Genomic DNA, 18361 nt, shown 5'->3' with positions numbered 1-18361 from the left:
CCTGAAAGTCATTCACAAGGTTTAAGGTCAACCTCTACCAGACTCCTGTTAATGTTACTATTTTACCCCCTCCCATTAAACATAAATATTCATAGTAGTATCTAAAATGGTAAATCTTTTCCAGAAGGTATTCAGATTCCTTTGACCACATCCATCAGAGGAATCCTTATCCCTTGGGCTATAGCCTTATAAATTGTATTTATGACATCATAAGGCTTTAAAAAGAAAAATTACTTCATCTGTCAGGTACAGAATTTGTACTAGCATGCATAAAAACTATACTAATCTTATTGTACAGCTCCATTCATGGTATGGGGTTTCCAGATGCAATGTCAATGCATAATAATACTTTGAAAACCATTGTTTTTCTGAGCAGTAGGTCTGAATAGTGGGTTTAATACACTCAGCAAACCATGTTGTAAAAAGTTGAGCTGCTATCTATACTTTCTTATGTGGATGATAATGCATTCAAACTTTTTGTTCTATTTATAGAGTATAGGCAGAGCAGATTTAATATGATTCTTCATGGACCCAGGATTAGGGAGTGGCAACTGAGGATTAGCTTTACTAAAGTCACCAATTATATCATCCCCTAAGAAGACAGCCTTCCTTTGTAATTTTGAAGCTATAAAAGTTGTATATGTCATCTTTCTTCAATGTAAGGTTTTTCTGTCTACATTGAAATCTGTTCATCAGTGTATGCTGGCATGGTGTTTCACACCTGTAATCCCAACTAATCTGGAGGTAGAGATTAGGAGGACTCCAGTTTGAGTTCAGCTCAAACTGAACTGAATAGGGCCATGGGACCCCCACATCAACCAATAAAAATTTCACCCAGTGGTGCGTTCCTGTTATACAGCTATACAGGAAGCCTGAATAAGAGGATACAGATTCAAGGGGACATAAATGCAAGACCCTGTTCAAAAGACATATAACACAAAGAACTGGGAGTGTGGCTCAAGTGGTAGAACACCTGACTAGGTGGCACAAGACCATGGGTTTGAATCCAATACTGCCAAAAAAAGAGAAAACAATAATAATAAAAATGCCTTAAAACTTTAAATGTCAATAACATTTAAGATTAACTTTCAGTTCATAATTTGTATTCAATCATGGTAACTCTGAATTTAATAAAAATATTAAGCCTAAGACTTTTTATGTATAAAATAAATATATAGAGAGAAGAAACCAAATAAATATTGGTGTAATTAAACTTTAATGGAAGCTGCAATTAGGAAAAAATATGTAAAAAGGTCTGGAGGCAAAGGAGGGGGAAAACAATGAAAAAATGGTTGAGAAACACTGCTCCAAAACACATATAGCAAATGCATAAAGGAAGTTGAGAGTAATGGAGGTGACATACAGAAATGGAAAGTAGTTAAGTTCCTATTTAAGAGACACGCACAAAGCAAGTCTTCAGAGAGCTAGAGGCAAAGATCCAGGATCATCCATCTCAGCCAGGCCAGCAGCATCTGCAGTATCGCTAATGGCCTTTATCTTTTCTTTGCTGGTAGCCCTAGTGGTACTCAGCTTTAGGTCAACCTGCTCTCTAGGCTGTGATCTTCCTCATATACATAGCCTGGGTAATAGGAGAGTCTTGATACTACTGGGACAAATGAGGAGAATCTTGGCTCCTTCCTGTCTATAGGACAGAAATGACTTTGGATTTCCCAGGGAGAAGTTTGATGGCAACCAGGTTCAGAATGCTCAAGAAATCTCTGACCTCCATGAGATGATCCAGCAGATATATAACCTCTTCAGCACACAGAAGTCCTTTGCTACTTGGGAGAAGAACCTTCTGCACAAATTCTACCCTGGCCTCTCTCAGCAGCTGAATGACCTGGAAAATTGACTGGCACAGGAGGTGGGAGAAGAAGAGCCTTCCCTGATACATGAGGACTCCACGCTTGCTGTAAGGAAATACATCCACGGAATCCCTCTCCACCTGAAAGAGAAGAAAATCAGCCACGTGCCTGGGATGTTGTCAGAGTAGAAATCATGAGAGCCTTCTCTTCCTCAGCATACTTGCAAGAAAGTTTAAGGAGTGAGAAATGAAACCTGGTCCAACATGAAAATGATTCTTATTAACTAATACACTGTACACAAGTTCTGCCATTTCAAAGACTCTTTTGTAATTGTTACATAAATTTAGTTAAATTGTCAAGTTTTCCAGAATATTAAGCAATATCTTATTCTTTATAGATGACCATGCAAATTAATTAATTTATTCTTTATAGATGACCATACTAATTAATTAATTAATTTTAATATTTATTTATCAAGCAATTATTTTTGTTCATAAAATCTCATGGGTACCTTTACACTGTGGCTGATACAACACGTATACTTTATATTTAGTCAATTTCTTATTGTGATTTTTCCATTAATGTTTTATCATTTGTTTATGCTTTAAAAAGAGATATCAAGCCTGATTATGGAGTTTGATTAAAAACTTAATGATAGAATTGATTTACTCATCATTTTTACATTTAAATTATAAGAATAATATCATTTTATCTTTGCCAGGTTGTATGTGGCCATTCAGGTCTCTTTTATCTTTTATCATTGTTTTTATAGGAAAATAAACCTAAAACTCAATAGTCATACTTCATTAATATCAGATACATTAAATGCAATATAAAAATGGAAAAACAATGAAGTTCTCTTAGAAAGAGGCAGACTATAGTATGGACTTAGGACATAAAAATGAAAGAAGAGCTATCCTGTATAAAATGACTGATAGATATCTATGTGCAAATGTCCATTGCCGGTTGGACATATGAGTTTGCAATTTAAAAGAAACACAATGCCTGAAGGTTCATATGTGGCAAATGAAAGTCTGGCAAGGGTGGTGGTCATTTGTGGACAGAGTGTGGAAGGAGAAAAAGATTTAAACTGAATTCGATGCCCTTTGACCTCTAGGGTGAGGAGAAAAAGGAAACAAAGATAGAAGAGCCTTACATTAGATATCAGAAGATGGACACACTTCCCATGTTCATGGATAAGCAGAATCAATAATGTGAAAGTCAATTTGTGAAAATGGATATACCACCAAAAGCAATCAAAATTCCAATGCCATTCTTCTCAGAGATAGAAAAATCAACCATAAAGTTTAGAGGGAAGCACAAAAGTCCTCAAATGGCCAAAACAATCCTGAGCAAAAAGAGCAACATTGGAGGTACCATAATACAATATCCTATTTCAAACTATACTACAGAGCCATTGTAATAAAAAGTATTGTGTTAGCGCAAAAGCAGACAAGACCAATAGAACAGAAGACAGAGATACATCTATATGCTGTAGATATGCTGTAGCACATAGCTACAGCAACTTAATATTCAACAAGAGGCCCAAAGCATATGTTACAGGAAAGACTGCTTCGTCACCAAATGGTACTGGAAAACTTGATATCCACATGTAGAAGGCTAAAAGTATACCCGTGTCCCCCACGCTATACTAATATCAGTTCAAAGTGAATAAAAAATCTTAATGAAAGACCTGAAACTTTGAAACTACTATAGGAAAGAATAGGACAAGCTTCTGTATGAGAAATGAAACAGCCACTAGGCTGAACAGACAGCCTACAGAATGGGAGAAAATTTTTGCCAGCTAAACATCTGACAAGGACTAATAACCAGAATTTACAGGAAGTTCAAAAAATTAAACACACAGAGTCAACAACCCAATGAAGAAATGAGTAAATGAACTAAACAGACAATTTTCAAAGGAATAAGTACAAATGGCCAATAAAACATGAAGAAATGCTAAACATTCCTGCCCATAAAGGAAATGCAATCTAAATGACAATGAGATTTCATCTCACTTCAGTTAGAATGGCTTTCATCAATAACATCAATAACAACAAATATCAGCAAGGATACAGGGAAAAGGGAATGCTTATCCACTTTTCTTGGGAATGTAAATCATTACATGGAAAGCAGTATGGCAGTTCCTCAGAAAAATAAAAATAGAACTGTTATATGATCCAGCAATACTACCACTCCCAAAAATATATCAGAAGGAATTTAAGGCAGGATACAGTAGACACACTTGTACACCCTTGTTTATTGTAGCACTATTCACAATAGCCAAGGTTTGGAAATAATCCAGATGTCCTACAACTAATGAGCAGATTAAGAAGATAATATATATGTGTACACATATATGGAATATAATTCAGCCATAAAGAAGAATAAAATTAGGTAGTTTGCAGATAAATGGATGGAATTGAAGATCATCATGTTAAGTAAAGGAAGCCATGTTCAGAAAGACAAAAGTCACATATTTTTTCTCATATGTGGAAGATAGATCCAAAGGTTAAACATACACAAATACTAACATGATCGTGTGTGTGTATGTATGTGTGTGTGTGCATGTAAAACATGCTGTAACCATGAGCTGTTTGAGGAGGATATTATGGGGGAAGAGGGAAAGGAAAAGGGAATGACTGAGTCTGAATAATATAAAAACACATTGAGTCTATGTAGGAAGATGGCACTGAAAGTTATTGGATAACAGGAGATAGTGGTAGGAAGGGGAAGGGAAAATAATATAGGTGGTTTCTCTGATTAAAGTACAAAATATTCATGGGTGAAATACCATGGCAAAACCCCTTTGAACAACCAACATACACTTTAAAAAATAAAGGACAGGAATGTAAAATAAGAGGATGAGTGGGAATGATGGTGGGAGTGACCCTATAACCAAGGTATGTTGTTAAGTTTCTATGAAAATGTCACAATGAAACATCCTGCACAACTATGAGAAGACTGTTGACAGCTTTATTTTAGGATTTCACAAAATTGTTAATGTGCTATGAAAACATTTTAATAAATTTATACAGTAAAATATGAGCTATTTGCTTTAATTATGAAAACCTAACTTGTATTCAAAAGCTTAGAATCACAAATATCAGCAAAATCAACAAGATGGCCAATGACAGCCTTGTTAACCTAAGGCTACCTCTGAGAATATGACTTTGAGGTCAAACAAATGAAATTTCTCCCCTAACCCATCTACTTACCACATGTTCTAATCTTGCAAATATTTTGTTTGTCTCCAATGAAGACAATGTCAATGTTTCTCTTGTGACTCAGATGCTAACTGAACAGGAAGAAGACATTGTCAAGGAACAAAAGTTTCTTGGATAGGCTTGAGCTTTGGAGTACCATGACTATCATATCTTCCCAGATTTGTGCAATTCCTAGGAAATTTTTTTGCATTTTGGAAGTGATACTATGGCCAGTGATAACATGTGATTCATGCAATGTCATCAATTTGAATCTTTCTTTGCATATTTGCACTTAAATATAACTTACCCAAGGGAATATCATAGGTTCCAAACAAAGTAGATAGTTATCAAAAAAGCCATCTTTGTCTTAAGTTAATAACTGGGTAGATATATTGTGTAGGAAGTTAGGTGGCCTCAACACTTTAGATTCCTTCTTTTACAATGTTTGGTATGGGAATATACTATTTCTTATGGCAATGGCATTTGAACCCAGGGCCTCATGCTTTCTAGATAGACAGGTATCTAGCACTAGAACCAAGTCTCCGATTCATATGGGAACACCAATACAAATAAACTCTTTATAACTCAATAATAATCTTATTTACTGTCTTCTCCTCAGTACCCAGTGTTATCATTAAAGAGTAGCTTATCCAATAGCTGTTTCTCAGATTTTCTGTTCTTACTGGAAGGTATTCATGTAGACCTTATCCTTCATTTCATGAGTACACTTATCCTTGGATTCTTTGGGGGACTGCTGAGACACACACAGTAATGGGAAAGGATCATTTGCTTCCTCTATATTCATCCATTTCTGTGAGACCATGCATTCCATCTCAGTTTGATTTTCAAACCTTGGTATATATTAAATATTATGTTATTTAATGTGGATTTTGAGTGTTTGGTCCCAGTAGTTATTCTTTATGCATGTGTATACTCTTCATTATATCTACCAGACATATAGCCAGACATATCATCTTGAGTACCTGACCTAATTACTCTGAGGACTACCTTGTCAGGATTGTAAAACACACTTGAGCAGAGAAATGATTTTACTCAATCATATGTCCTAGCATTTTAGCCAAGTTTCCCTCAATTTAGGAGCTTAGTTCTATGTTCATGAAAGGAATCATCATTGTAATAATGGTGGAAGTACAGAGGAATATGTAGTACAAATATGATTTGAGAGGCCAATAGATCTACTTGTACTGTGAAATTCTTCATGGTCCTTTAAGAAAGGTTATCATGGAAGATTTTGTGAAGAAATTTGGAAAAGAAGATCATCTTGTATTGGAACATTTTTTCAAGTTTGTATTTTTAATATTTACAATATGAAGATGAAACGGTCTGATACCCAGTGGGACTTCTGACTCTCCACTATTGTTTTCATGACCCTTAAGGACCTACAAGGAGTTACCTGATGATGCTCTTCCCCTCTTTTCAGGTAGTAAGGGCACAACTTGAATTTGAAAATGTGGTGCAAGACCTCTTCACTATATTCTTTGCTACTTTTTACCTTGACCCTATGAATTTGGGAGCCAATTAAAGTGCTTCTTTCTAAGAGTGAATGCTGCTATAAACTTTACTTAATGACATCTTCCATGACATTAAATTTGTGGTATTAGATGATAAAATGCAATTTTTAAATAATATGTTTGCATAAATAATATTTGTTACTTTACCTCTTAAAATACATTAGTAAGTAGTATAAAATGAAGAGTGGGATGGGGGTGTGGTTCCAGTGGTAGAGCACCTGCCTAGCAAGTGCTGACACCAGTATTGCCCCTCCAAAAAAATTAATAAAAAAGTAAAAATGAAGAGTGGTCTCATTTAAAGAACTTTTCTCAAACTTAACTTCCTTCTCCACCATCTTTACCTCTAGATTCATGAGAATAAGTCTTTGGCAATTTAATAAGAATGGGTGTGAAATTTTCTGTACAGTCTTGGCCCCCAAATATACCCTTATGTGAGTCACCATCATTTATTTATTTTGGGTTATTATAGAGTGGGCACTGGGGAAGGGACTGAGGGAGAGAGATGATGGGGGTAATATAAATAATGTACAATATAAGTCTAATCAGAATTGTCACTATAAATCCCCCCTGTATAATGAATATATCCTAATAAAAATTTATAATAAAAATATGTAACAGAGTGGACTCATCTACTATATAGACATTTGTAGTTTTTGTTAAGGTTGACAAAGCCAAAGAAATGATAGTACTCAGTTCCTTGAAATAGTGTTGGCCTTCACTGAGGATGGCCAAACAAGGATACATCTGATAAATTTGTATTATGATCTAATTATTGATGATATGATAATTTTTGTTTATCAGTTATGACAGACTCAAGCTCACTGACCAGTGGTGTCTTTTTTTTTTAATTTTATTATTCATATGTGCATACAAGGCTTGGGTCATTTCTCCCCCCTGCCCCCACCCCCTCCCTTACCACCCACTCCGCCCCCTTCCTCTCCCCCCCACTCCCTCAATACCCAGCAGAAACTATTTTGCCCTTATTTCTAATTTTGTTGTAGAGAGAGTATAAGCAATAATAGGAAGGAACAAGGGTTTTTGCTGGTTGAGATAAGGATAGCTATACAAGGCATTGACTCACATTGATTTCCTGTGCGTGTGTGTTACCTTCTAGGTTAATTGACCAGTGGTGTCTTTAATAAATCCCATCTTTAAAAATTTTCCCATAAAAATTACATATCAAACTTTAGAATCTAAGGATACCCTCAAGTATTAAAACAAATACACTAAATTATTAATCATAACATCATTTATTTATAAAAATAAATTCTCTCTTATTTAAAAACATGTATGAAAATTTATAATGCACAATGTACAATACACTTTTTTAAAATCTCATGGATTTGTTTTCAAATATATTTCTGCTGCTGCAAAAATCTGAGTTGACTTATTTTTTGGAATTAGGAAAAAATGACGGTAGTGCTGAGACCTGTGAGTATAGCTTCTTTATGCTGAATTTTCTTTGAGAATTGCTGAGGAGGGAAAAGGACCCTGTAATCCCACCACCAACCCCATCATCACCACCAGCTTCCAGGTACAGGTGCTGTATCCTTTTCCCTGCAAATAGTGGAGGATGCTTGGAAATAGCTTCAGACAGCAGGTTCCCAGTAACCACAGAAGGGAGTTTCTTGTTTCTTGGCTTCTGTCCTTTCAAACTCTGACCAAGCTTAGACAGTAGTTTATCCAGAATGATTTTATCCAAGCACTACAGTTGTCCTGTGCATTGAACAGGTTGAAGATCTGTTGCATCTTCTTACAGAAACAGGTGGTTTCTGCCTTCTGGATTTGGGTGACATTCTCACTTTTTCTTGGAAATTTCAAATCAGTTCAGGCAATTATGAGAGGGGATTCTTTTCACCTGACTTAATGGCTGAAGGGTTTCCCTGATTTCTTGGCCCTGCATCTAAGGCAGTGACCCCAAGTGAGCAGGCAGGGCTGGAGCTGAGCATCAACCCTGCCATGAGCAGATAGGTATGGGCCACCTTGAATTTGGGGATTCAATATCCAGCCACGAGGGCTCAGCTGGTGCTGTCACTATTCTCAGGTCCTGCAGTTGGAGAGTGAGGCTCTTGTGGTTGGCCATGTGCCCTGTTGTGCTTTGATACTGAAGAACAGCTGCTCCTGGCCTCACAGGACTGAGCCTCCCATTGCTTGGTATGGAAAATAGGAGTACCTTGGGTTTTTTTTTTTTTTTTTTTGAGGGCGTGGTGGGTTTGTTGATTCCTTTTTTTTCCCTTTGTTTTGTTTTGTTACTGTGTTTGAAACCAGTATCTCATTTTTCCTAGCTAGGTGCTCTACCACTAGAGGGAACTCCCTAACCGGTATGGAATATCTGTAACAAATCAACTCTTTAAGCACTCTCTAATAATCTTATTTACTGTCTTATCCTCAGTATCCAGAGTAACCATTAAAGAGTAATTTATACAGCAGCTGTTTCTCAGATTTTATCTCCTACTGATCATTCAGGTAGAGGTTATCTCTCCTTTCACAAGTAATCTTGTCCATTGACTCAAGTTTCTCACTGACCCAGTTTACTACTTTCATTTTGTGTGGTAAGTGTGTCAGCCTTTATGTCTGTATTAATTTGGTGATATTTTGGACCCACATGAGATTGAAATATTCACAAAATTAAGTGGAAAATCACTAGGAGATAGGTCAATAAATTATTGTCAGCTGTCCAAAGAATTTTGTTTTAAATCTTCTGCTAAACTAATATGAAAGCAAAAATTCAATAACTCATTAAAACCAATAATTTCCAGGAATCATTAATCGTCATTGGTAATGAGATATGTTGATGCAGGACTGAGTTACTTGTCTATTTCTGCCCAAAAAATTAACAACTGTGTAGCTGTCTGGTGTTTAAATGTTACTGATTAAAATCCTGAAAAACTGCTATTGTGATAGTTATAGTATTATGTTACTGTATGAGGTGATTTAATATAACATCTTTGATATATTAATATGATTTTTAAGTGCATCAGTTGCATAAAAGTTACCCAGAAAAATATTTGTACAAATGGGAATGGTATGGACAGAATAACTAACATTATTTTCTGTATCTCTTCTTTTTCCTTTCTACTTCAGAGACACTAACATTTTTTTTTCCAGTCTGGGGTTGGCTCAGGCATGCCATTGCTTGTTAGGCCTCTGTCACTGGACCCTCACCCCCAGTCCTGGCTCTTCCCCTCTGGCCTGGGAAAGACAGTTCAGCTGAGCTCCTTGGGTCACCTTTCTTCCTCTCACAGACATGATATGGTGCTTGAGATCAGATATGATACTAAATATAGTGATTCTGTGCTTTTGTTATGATATCAGAGTCTTTAAATTTTCATACATTATTTGATTTAAGATTTTTCTAGGCAAAGGAGTGTCATGCTGGTTGGGAATCACTTTTGGTTTTTCCCACCTTAATGCTAGAATTAAAATAACAAGATAGAAAGGAAAAAAGAAAGGCCCTAAAAGAGGACCTTTGGATAATTTTCATATTTTCCTTCTTTCTCTCATGAATCTGCACTTCTGGTCACTTTTTTTTTCTGTTGTCCTGGGTTTTGAACTCAGAGCCAACACCGAGCCGCTCCACCAGCCCTCCACCCCCTTTTTTTGTGATGGGTCTTTTCAAGATAGGCACTTCTGAAAAATTTTCCTGGGCTAGCTTCCAACCACCATTCTCCTGATCTGTGCCTCTTGAGTAGCTAGGATACAGTTGTGAGCCAGTGGCACCCTGGGAAACTACCCCCCACTTTTTTTCTATCCAAGTGTTTAATTTTTATACAGTCTTTCACTTAAGATTTTTCTAGGGAAAGGGTGTCATGCTGCTTGGGAATTACTTTTTATTTTTCCCCTTAAAGCTTGAATTAAAATAACAAAGTTAAAATGAGAAGAAAAAGGCCCTAAAACAGTTTTTCTATAATTTTGAGAGATTAATTTTTTCTTTCTCTTATCAAAACTCCTGGACAGTTTCCATTACTCTTCAGAATACTGAAGAAAATGGAAAAAAAATGCAAGTCTGACTATGAAAGCCAGAAAGTGACTTCCTACTGGAAGAGAAAAAAATCAAGGGAGTTTTCTCCTCCTAATTACCTTCCATAACCTCTAGTCACCTGATCCTTAAATCTACAAATACATAAGTCCCTCCGTGCCACAATTTTCATGCATTTTCTTTGCATCTGACCATAATTTAAGAGATTCCTTGGGTATCACTGGTTCTAGGAAGAACTTCCCCTGTGCAGTGAACACTTCCTCTCCACCTTGAACATCCCTGTACCCTTTCAATTCTCTGATGGCTGCTGTGTCTCACGGTCCCTCAGCTGGATACATTGATGTTTTACAGGTCTTGTTGTACAGATCACATTCTATGCTCTCAGCAGTACTTCAGTCCTTCTTGCACTTATTGGAGAGGAGCTGAAGGATTCTGAATCTAGAATTCATACCTTACCATGTGAAGGAACAATCCATTCAATGGACACTGCTTCAGTTTTTGAGGACTTGCCATTTCTGCAATAGACCCTCTAATGACCTCTGAATCAGCCCTGTTCTCTAGCTGACACTTTCAATGTTTTCTTATTTCAGCATGTGCACTTTGATCTTTTGAATAAATGAGAGTCCTGTATCTATTTTAGTGTCTTTCTTGTTGAATCAGAACATGAAATCTTCTAAACAGAGGTATAGATAAGCATCACAGGTCTTTAGCAGATCATGAGGTTCAGGAGTGTAGGCATGACTCCTATGCTTAAGGTGTTAGGAACGGGAATCCTATTCCCCAGAGAGACAGAGAGCCAGGTGTGAATGCAATCAACAAAGCAGAGTTTATTGGGCTGGCTAGCCAGGGTCGAGCTCCCACACGGACATGCAGGACCGGTTAGGAAAACACGACCCTGAGCCTCTTTAGGGGAAATCTTATATAGACCACTACCTGCCGTTACAGCAAAAGCCCGCGCAGCACTTAACCAATGATTTTGTAACACAGAGTAAAAGGTCAGCAGTTGCGCATTTTCGTTATCAACATTGAGCAAGCAGGCAGAGCACATCTTGCATGTACATCCCGTCACCTTTCGCAACCTTTTTACATTTCTCACATTTTATATCCCCGAGCCGAGCGCTGCTGCCCTGCTTATCTTATCTACACGGGGCATCTGGTACCGGTTTCTCCAACAGGGGTGTGGGGTCCGTTGAGACATCTCATTCCTTCTTATCCTTTTTATTCCCCCCTTTTCTTATGGCCTAAATTGAGGAATCATTTTTAAGGGGATGAAGAGCCTGATATTGCTGGCGGAGGACCAGAAGTTGGGTAGTATTAATTTGACCTTTCACAAAAGTCATAAGTTGGTTTAGAATCCAGGGTCCTATGGTAACAAGTAATAGGAAGATTATTATTGGCCCTGCCAGTGCAGATAAAAGGGTAGCTAACCATGGGGACTGGTTAAACCAAGACTCGAACCAGCTTTTCCTGGCCTCTTTTTCTTGTTTTTTTTGTTTTAGGCTCTTTCGAAGTTTAGACATGGAGTCACGAACAACTCCGGTATGGTCAGCGTAAAAACAACATTCTTCCCCTAGAGCAACACATAGTCCCCCCTTTTGGAGGAACAACAAGTCTAGACCTCGTCGGTTTTGAAGTACTACCTCAGACAGAGAAGTGAGGGATTTTTTTAGGTGGCTAATGGAGGTTTTTATTCTCTCTATATCTTTGTCTATGGCTGCGTGCAGCGAAGACATCCCTTTTTGTTGGGTGGCCAAAGAAGCTATGCCGGTTTCTGCTCCCGCTAACCCTAGGCTGAGTAGGGTAGCAATAGTTACTGTGGAAATAGGTTTTTTTTTTTTTTTTTAGCCATTTTTGTATTCCAGTATGAATATAGACTCTCTTCCGAATGATAGAGGATGTGGGGCAGCACAGCCACTATAACACAGAATTCTTTAGAGCTGTTAAATACCTTAGTTGATAGGCACGGGGTGAGTCCAGACCACGAGCATAGCTACCACCCATTGTCCTTTGGAATTACCCATTTAATAGCATTTTTCTAGGTAGAACCGGCGTTAATAACAGTACATAAGTCTTGTCTATTCTTTGGCACTTTTTTTAAGCAGGTTCCTTGGCCGCTTACCTGTTGTATGGTCAGACCTCTCTTACAGTCTCCCCAGGAACACTGAGTGGGGTTTTCCTCAGATGAGGTATTGTGAGTGGTGTTTAGCCCTATTGCCTCATAGAATGGTGGCCTCACATCATAACATAACCAACAGGAGTTAGTCATGTTAGGGTTGGTGTGGTTTAATGTCAGGAAGGCAGCGCCCACTAGGTCCCAGAGGGGGTCTTTAGATCCGGTCATGAGACTGGGCCTCACCAGGGGAGGGCTGGTTTCTGATGGTCTTGGAGTTGTAACATTAGCCCGGGCTATGGTTGAGGGAAGGTGGTGAGTTGTGGAAGGTCGGGGAGGTGGCTTTACATAGGGTGGCCTAAGTACCTTATTAGGGCCTACTGCTGTGGACGGTGGCCCCGTGGGCTCAGTTTTTAATCTGACTACTATGGTCGAGCCAGAGTGTCCACCATATTTATAAAATACAATTTTCCATGCCCTTCCTTGTATCCATCCTGGGGTGTCCTCTTTGCCAGCTTTAGTGAAAGTGACCTTGATTCTATCTAGATCTGTGGGCCGGCACTCGCGGGTGATATGCAGAAGGCACAGGCCCCCTCCCCCCCATCTGCTTCTCCATGGTACCCCATTTACAAAGGCAAATTTGAGCAGGTCTGGTTTTGATACTCCCCATTTTTATTTACCATCGTTAGATGTGACGCATGCCCATGACTTACAGAAAGAGTATTGTATCCCCCCACAGTCTTTGCTCTTTTGGTGGCCCGGGCAAGCATAAAAACCATAGCGTCAAGCTGAGTCCGGGGCGGTGGCTCCGTAGGCAGGATTGATAATCTCTGAAGCAGAATTGTAGTTTTGGCCACCAAGTTCCCAATGGGGCAGTGTGAGTAGTCTCGTTGAGGGTGGTATGTGTCTCCCCATCGGTGAGTATCCAGGTTTGTTTATAAGGCTGGTGAGGGTTGGTTTCGGCAAGGCTCCTGCTCTGGGCAATGAGCAGGATCAGGAAGATCATCTAACTCATTCGTGACGGCTCCTGAAGACTCTGTATGTTTTTGGGGCCGCAAGAGCTTTAGCTTTAATGGGTTGTCTGGGTGCCGCTGTACGGTGCACTCTTTAGCCCCTTTTTGTTTTTGATGATTGGCTCGACGCATGTGGGAGTAATGGATCCAAGGTCCGATGCCGTCAACCTTGAGGGCTGTAGGGGTAGTAAACAGTACAACATAAGGTCCTTTTTATCTAGGCTCTAGGGTTTTGGACTGATGTCTTTTAACCCATACCATATCCCCCGGGACTATGTCATGTTCCGTGTTCGGGGTCCTCTCAGCAGTATGGTACCCTTGAATTAGGGGCCATATTTGTTGTTGTACTTTAGCTAAAGCCTGAGTATAATCAGATAATTTGGGGCCAGATCATCTAGTCTTGGGCCTAAGGTCCTTTGAATGATGGGGGGTGGAGCCCCATACAGGATCTCAAAGGGGGTTAGCCCATGGACATACAGGGAGTTCCGGACTCGGAAGATGGCCAAGGGAAGGAGTGTCACCCAATCATCGCCAGTCTCCAGGGCCAATTTGGCTAAAGTCTCCTTTAGTGTCCTATTCATCCTTTTTACTTGCCCTGAGCTTTGGGAGTTGTATTTACAATGTAACTTTTAATTGGCCCCCATAGCCTGGGCTAGTCCCTGTAGGACTTTACTAATGAAAGCCGGACCATTATCTGACCCAATTGTCTCGGGCACCCCATATCTGGGTATGATTTTCTCTAGCAAGGCCTTTGCCACTACCTGACTCGTCTCCTTCTTTGTAGGAAAAGCCTCCACCCAGCCCAAAAAGGTATCTATGAATACCAGCAAATATTTGTAAGCAAACTTTTTTGGTTTTACCTCAGTAAAATCCACTTTTCAACTTTTTTTCGGAGCCCTCTCCCGTTTCCAAGTACCTGTATGGTTCCCCTCCCTTCGCCCTGGTTTTATGACTGTGCAGCTGGCACAATCTTTTACAATTTGGCGGACTGCCACAGTCTGGTTCGGAAATCGGAGCTGCGCGGATGTCAGTAGGTCTAGCAATTTTTTCCGCCCCAAATGGGTGGACTTATGTAAGTTAATCAACAGGAATTGTCCGAGTTTTTCGGGCAGAATTAACTTGCCTTCCAAGTCGCTTCTCCATCCGTTTTTTCCTTCTCTAATGGGGGAGTGGGCTCTTATCCAGGTGAAATCCTCCGTGGAGTATTTTGGTCAGGGGGGTAGTGAAGGGAGCTCTGGGACAGGCACGTCTACAGCCGCGACCATGGAAGGACTCATCATTGCTGCTCTCTTTGCTTCTTGATCTGTTTTGTTGTTACCGACAGCTTTCGGCGTCTTGGCAGACTGGTGGCCTGGGACATATATCACTGTCACTGCCTTTGGTTTTTTTCACTGCCATTAATAGACGCTGGACCTCAGCCAGGTTTTTTAGATTTTTTTCTTCTGCTGTGCGGAATTTCCTTTCGCGATAGATGGCCCTGTGGACATGGATGGTACCGAAAGCATAGCGACTATCGGTGTAGATATTGACTCGCTTTCCTTTTGCCCTCTCTAGGGCTTTTGTCAAGGCAATTAATTTTGCTTTTTGGGCTGAGGTTTCAGGTGGGAGGGTGCTGCTCCATACCGTATTTTCTTTTTGGTCGACTACAGCTGCCCCTGCCCTTCGGACTCCATCTTGGACAAAGCTGTTTTCATCCATGTACCAGTTTAATTTGCAGCCGGACACGGGGGTATCCTTTAGGTTAGCCCGTACCTGTGTAACTTCGGAGAGGAATTTTTTGCAGTCATGGACAGGTGTCTGTAGTTCCGGGTTAGGCAACAGGGTGGCAGGGTTCAGGGTTACGGGATCTGTGAATGTGATTTGAGGGGAATCCAACAAGAGCCCCTGGTAGTGGGTGAGCCTGGCATTTGTCATCCATTTCCCGGGGGGTTGTTTAAGGATTTTCTCCACCAGGTGAGGGGCCGTTACCCAAAGGGCCTGTCCAAAAGTTAATTTATTGGCTTTTCTCACTAGCATGGCGATGGCCGCTATGATGCGGAGGCAGGGGGGCCATCCTGCTGCTACTGTGTCTAATTTTTTGGAAAGGTATGCCACAGGTCTCTTTCAGGGGCCTAGTTGTTGGGTCAGGACTCCTTTGGCTACCCCCTTTTTTTTATCTACAAATAGAGTGAATGGTCTTGTAGGATCTGGCAAGGCTAAGGCAGGGGCCTGTAAAAGAGCTTCCTTTAGCTGGTCAAAGGCCTGTTGTTTTCTTTCCCCCCATCTTTAATCCGGAGCCTCTTTGGTGGCCTCATATAAGGGTCTGGCTATCTCTGCAAATCTCGGAATCCAGAGTCTACAGAATCCTGCGGAGCCCAGGAACTCTCTCACTCCCCTAGTGGATGTGGGGGATGGGATAGCCAAAATAGTCTGTTTTATGGCATCAGTCAGCCATCTTGCCCCGTCTGCGATCCGATAACCCAGATATGTCACTGACCTTTTATAGATGTGGGTTTTCTTGGCACTCGCCTGATATCCCAGCTCACCTAATTTCGTTAGCAGGTGTTTAGTAGCCTCGTTGTATTCCTCTCGGGTTTCTGCCGCTAACAGTAAATCATCAACATACTGTAATAGAGTGACTCGTGGGTGGCTCTGGCGAAAGGGTTTTAGGTCAGGGCCTAAAACCTGGCTCAGGGCCTCGTTAAACAGGGTGGGAGAATTTTTAAATCCTTGCGGCAGTCTGGTCCAAGTAAGCTGTCCAGATTGGCCCCCATCCTTGTGTCACTCGAAAGCAAATAGCAGCTGGCTAATTTTTGACAATGGAATGCTGGAGAAAGCATCTTTTAAATCAAGGGTTGTATACCACACTTGTGAGGGGGGTAGGTGGCTGAGCAAGGTATAGGGATTCGGAATGGTGGGATGAATGTCCTCCGTCCGCTCGTTTACCTTTTGCAGGTCTTGTACAGGCCTATAGTCCTTGCTTTCTGGCTTTTGGACGGGGAGCAGAGGTGTATTCTAGGCAGACCGACAAGGCCGCAGTACTCCTTTCTTTAATAGCCTGTGGATATGAGGGGCTATGCCTCTTCGAGCCTCCTCGGGCATAGGATATTGTTTTACCTGAATGGGAAGAGCGGAAGCCTTCAATTGTACAACTACGGGAGGGAGGTGTTTGGCGAGCCCAATTTCCGCAGTCTCTGCCCAGGCCATGGGAAATCTTTTTATCCATTGGGCCATGTCCCCTCCTGGCTCCTGTTGACTCTTAAACAGACAATGTTCGTCAACCAATGATAGGGACAGGACATGTATCAGGCTCCCCTCTCGATTAGTCACAATTATTTTATCTGGCTCAAAATGGATATGGGCCCCTATTTTGGTGAGTAGGTCCCGTCCGAGCAGGGGAGCGGGGCTCTCAGGAACGACCAGAAAGGAGTGTGTGACCTGGTGTTTTTCTAAGTTTACCCTTTTTTTGGTAGTCCATGTACATAACTGTGTACCAGTGACCCCCTGAACGACACTTGTTCGTTCCTTGTTCAAAGGTCCATGTGCCTTGTTTAAGACCGAATACTGGGCGCCGGTATCCACCATGAACCCCATCGGCTTCCCCTCCACATGTACTGTTACCCAAGACTCGGGGAGGGGGTCCGAGCCCGTCTCCTTCAGTCCTCTTCTCCGGCTAGGAGGACTCTGGCCTGCTCTACTGCTCATTCCCTTTCCCTTTTATCCCCTGGTCTCCTTCCAAACCCTCTTCTTCCCTTTAACTTAGGGCATTCTCTCTTCCAATGCCCAGTTTCCTTACAGTAAAAACAGTGTTCCTTATCCGGGGTCCTGGCTTGGCCCCCTCCCCTGGGTTGGTCCCGGACACCCGCTAGGAAGATACGGGCCATTTCTCTTTGTTGCTTTCAGTTTTCCTTAGCCTGGAACTCCCTGTCCTCCTTTCTCAATTTTTCCTGGGCCTCCCTGTCTTCCTTTCTCCGCCTTTCCTCCCTTTCTTCTGGAGTTTCCCTAGCGGTAAAGACCTTCTCTGTTATTTGTAGCATTTCCCTAATGGTCATTTCCCCTAAGTTTTCCTGTTTATTGAGTTTTCTCCTAATGTCTGGAGCTGCCTGATTAATGAATGAGAGCACCACAGCAGACTGGTGGAGCTCCTCCTCAGGGTCAATAGGGGTGTACTGACGGTATGCCTCGTAGAGGCGCTCTAAGAAACCGGCCGGGCTTTCGTTTTCCCCTTGGATGACTGCTTTTACTTTTGCAAAGTTGGTGGGCTTTCTAGCGGCCGTTCAGAGACCGGCCATAAGAGTCTGGCGGTAGATTCAGAGACGCTCCCTACCTTCTGTGGTCCCGAAATCCCAATCAGGGCAGTGTAGGGGGAAGGCCTCGTCTATGGCCGTTGGAGAGTTGTGGGTCTCCCATTATCCCCCAAGACGTTTTTTCTTGCTTCGTTGAGGATGCGCTCTCGTTCCTCCGTCGTAAAAAGAATATTGAGCAGCTGATGACAGTCATCCCAAGTGGGACGGTGTGTATGCATGATGGACTCCAAGAGATCTATGAGACACTTGGGGTCTTCCAAAAAGGGCGGGTTCTGCGTCCTCCAGTTATATAGATCACTGGAGGAGAATGGCCAGTACTGAAACTGTTGCCCCCCTCCTGGTCCCCCTTGGCCTACCATCCAGACTGGAAGTGTAGGGACAGTTTCCTCCCCCTGTGTTGATGAGGAGGGCCCATCTTCCCCCTCCCTTT

At 41.2% G+C, this 18361-nt stretch overlaps 1 pseudogene; it reads left to right on the top strand.

The window, feature by feature from the left end:
* The first annotated feature begins 1486 nt into the window (after positions 1-1486).
* Positions 1487-2055, top strand: LOC109689422 (interferon alpha-2-like; annotated as a pseudogene).
* The last annotated feature ends 16306 nt before the right edge of the window (positions 2056-18361 follow it).

This window comes from Castor canadensis, chromosome 13 (genome assembly GCF_047511655.1).
Source record: "Castor canadensis chromosome 13, mCasCan1.hap1v2, whole genome shotgun sequence".
Classification (NCBI taxonomy): Eukaryota; Metazoa; Chordata; class Mammalia; order Rodentia; family Castoridae; genus Castor; species Castor canadensis.
Note: the sequence above shows the minus strand (reverse complement) of the source record. Positions and strands in the feature narration are given on the sequence as shown.